Source organism: Mus caroli, chromosome 14 (genome assembly GCF_900094665.2).
Source record: "Mus caroli chromosome 14, CAROLI_EIJ_v1.1, whole genome shotgun sequence".
NCBI classification, from domain to species: domain Eukaryota; kingdom Metazoa; phylum Chordata; class Mammalia; order Rodentia; family Muridae; genus Mus; species Mus caroli.
Window position 1 is genome coordinate 18,926,747 of NC_034583.1, and position 3,234 is coordinate 18,929,980.

At 44.2% G+C, this 3,234-nt stretch overlaps 1 pseudogene; it reads left to right on the forward strand.

The window, feature by feature from the left end:
- Positions 1-414: 414 nt before the first annotated feature.
- LOC110309787 lies at positions 415-1,078 on the forward strand (annotated as a pseudogene).
- Positions 1,079-3,234: the final 2,156 nt, after the last annotated feature.

Below are 3,234 nucleotides of genomic sequence, written 5' to 3' on the forward strand. Positions count from 1 at the left end.
AGGAAATCAGACCGACTTCTCCAGGATCAGTTTCCTAGTGGAGTCACACTGGTGCTTAGGATCCCCACCAATACACTGTGACTTTGGGTGAAATGTCGCTGAACACGGAATCTGCTTCCAAATTCACATCCAGCGATTTTACTCCAGAGCTAATCACCTTCTGACTGGCAAGTACCAGAATTTCAGCTTCCTAAAAAGAAAGTAGGTGGTTCCAAGTTGCTATGGTTTTGAGTCTTTTTCCTGATACTATGCGGCTCTGGTAGGCTCTTTCTGCAAAGCTGGCCTTAAGCTTACAGCAACCTTCCTGCCTCTGCCTCCTGAATACTGGCGTTACGAGCCACCACATTTGGATCTTTACTTATTTTTGTCTTCCTAAAATTCATAGGTTAAGCTCTTTCCAGCCAGCGCCGAGCGATGGGCATCTCTCGGGACAACTGCACAAGCGCCGCAAGACTGGGGGTAAGCGAAAACCCTACCACAAGAAGCGGAAGTATGAGCTAGGACAGCTGGGACACGAAGATTGATTGGCCCTCGCCGCATACACACAGTCCGAGTTCGAGGAGGCAATAAGAAGTAACCGTGCCCTGAGATTGGATGTGAGGAACTTTTCCTGGGGCTCTGAGTGTTGTACTCGCAAAACAAGGATCATTGATGTTGTATACAATGCATCCAACAACGAGCTTGTCCGCACCAAGACCCTGGTGAAGAACTGCATCGTGCTTATTGACAGCACGCCGAACCGACAGTGGTACGAGTCCCACTATGCACTGCCCCTGGGCCGCAAGAAGGGGGCCAAGCTGACTCCTGAGGAGGAAGAGATTTTAAACAAAAAGCGATCAAAGAAAATCCAAAAGAAATGCGACGAAAGGAAAAAGAATGCCAAAATCAGCAGTCTCCTGGAGGAGCAGTTCCAGCAGGGCAAGCTTCTAGCCTGTATTNCCTCAAGACCAGGCCAGTGTGGCAGAGCAGATGGCTATGTGCTCGAAGGCAAGGAGCTGGAGTTCTATCTGCGGAAGATCAAAGCCCGGAAAGGCAAATGAGCCTCATGCATAGTGTAATAAAGGTGTCTGCTGTTCTACATATATATATATATTCATAGGTTAAAACCATTACAAAGTGATGGTATTAGGAGCTGTGCCTTTGAGAAGCAATAGGGTCAGGGGAGTAGAGTCCTCAGGAATGTGATATAGAAAGGCAATGTCCCCTCCCTTTACCTATTTGTAGACAAGGAGAAGATAGAATCTGTGAATGAAAGAAGCAGGCCCTTAACCTAGAAGGAATTTCCAGGGCTTTGACCTTGGACTTCCCATCCTCTAGAACTGTGGGAAGTACCTAGGTCTCTCAGTCTATGTTGCTTTATTGTACCAGTCCACAAAGATCAAATCATGAAGCCCATTGTGCAGTTTAGACATAGTGAACTGCTCTTATCAGAGTGATGGTAGGGGCTTTCCCAGAGGCAACCAAGGGACCAATATAGTCAGTTGTACTTTCAAAGGACATATATCAAGCTCTCTCTCTCTCTCTCTCTCTCTCTCTCTCTCTCTCTCTCTCTCTCTCTCTCTCTCTCAGATTTAGTGTGTATGTGTATGTGTGTGTGCACACATGCACACACATAGGAGCCTGTAGTTTCAGGAAGAGAGCATCGGATCCTCCAATCTCCGTTGTTTTAGCATACAATGTGAGGTGTGGAAACCAAACTCCATCCTTTGCAAGAACAGTAACAAGCCCTCTGACCTGCTGAACCATCTCTCCAGCTCCAAGTCTACTATCTGAGTTCTTTTCTATTCATGTTGCAAACTGTTCTTCAGAGGAATAGCTTCTTAAAATGTATGTTACTTTTTATATGTTGTATTTAGACTAAGATACAAACTTTTCTGCACCACACAAGTTCCTACCTAGTATCAACCTGAATTCCCCTCCAAACTCATCATTCTACTCTCCTCCGTATCACCTTCTGACCGTGGTGGCTGCGGTGGTTTGGATGAGAATGTCCTCTATAGACTCATAGAGTTGAATGAGTGGTCTCTGGTTGATAAAAACTGCTTTGGGAAGGATTAGGAGGTGTTTTGTTGGAGAAGGTGTGTCCCTGGGGGTGGCCCATGCCAGGCCCAGTCTCATTCTCTCTGCCTCCTGTTTGTGGATCAGATCTAAGCTCTCAGCTACTGCTCCAGTGCCATGCCTGCCTGTCTGCTGCCATGTTCCCTGCCATGATGATCACGGACTCACCCTCTGAAACTGTAAGCGAGCCCTCAATTAATTGCTTTCTTTTATATGTTGCTTTGGGCATGGTGTCTCTTTGCAGTGATAATAAAGTACCTAGGACATTGGCTTCTAAGTGTCTAGACTACCACTGCCCAGTAGAGTGTTTCATAAAGAGACTGCTCTGCACTGTCCACTGAGCACATGGAACTGTGGCCAATGCGTATTTTAAAATCACTTCACTTACAAACAGACTTTTAAGCTATTTTCACTTTTCAGCCATAATGAATAAAGCTGCTGTGCACATGGTTTCCAAAAACCTGCTTGGTTCCCTGAAATCCCTTCTTTAGGACGTATACCTAAAATTATCATTGCTGGGTCATAAGTTAACTTTAATGTTTTAGGGTGTTGTGTATGTTTGGGATAGAATTCTTGTGTTTGCAAGGCAACCATGTACTACTAAGCTACATCTCTAGCCTCACTGTGTTTATTTATAAGAACTTTTTTGTCTATTTATATTGTTTTCTATAGACACTACATTATTTTACATTCCTATAAACAATCCAAGCCCAAACTGGTCATTGCTTGATTTGCTTCCCTTCTTTTCTATTTTCACTTTTTTTCTTAATAGCCAGCCTAGTAGATGTGAAATAATATCCACTTGTGGGTTTTTGTTTTGTTTTGGGGTTTTGGTTGGTTGTTCGTTTGTGTTGAGGTAGGGTCTCTCTATGTAGTCCTGACTATGCTGCAACTCATCATGTAGATCAATCTCAAATTCACAGAGATCCTCCTGCCTTGGCCTCATGAGTGTTGAGTGAAAACTTGTGCCACGGTGACTTGCCTACTCATCATGGTTTGAATTCGCATTATTAATACAGAGACTCTTCTCATGTGCTCAAATGGCCCTTTGTATATCTCCTTCGGAAAACATTCTATTTAAGTTGTTTGCACAGTTTTCAATGAGTTTCAACTGCCAATATGATGCAAACCTGGAATCATCCAGGAAGCTGGATACTCAGCTGAAGAACTTCCTCA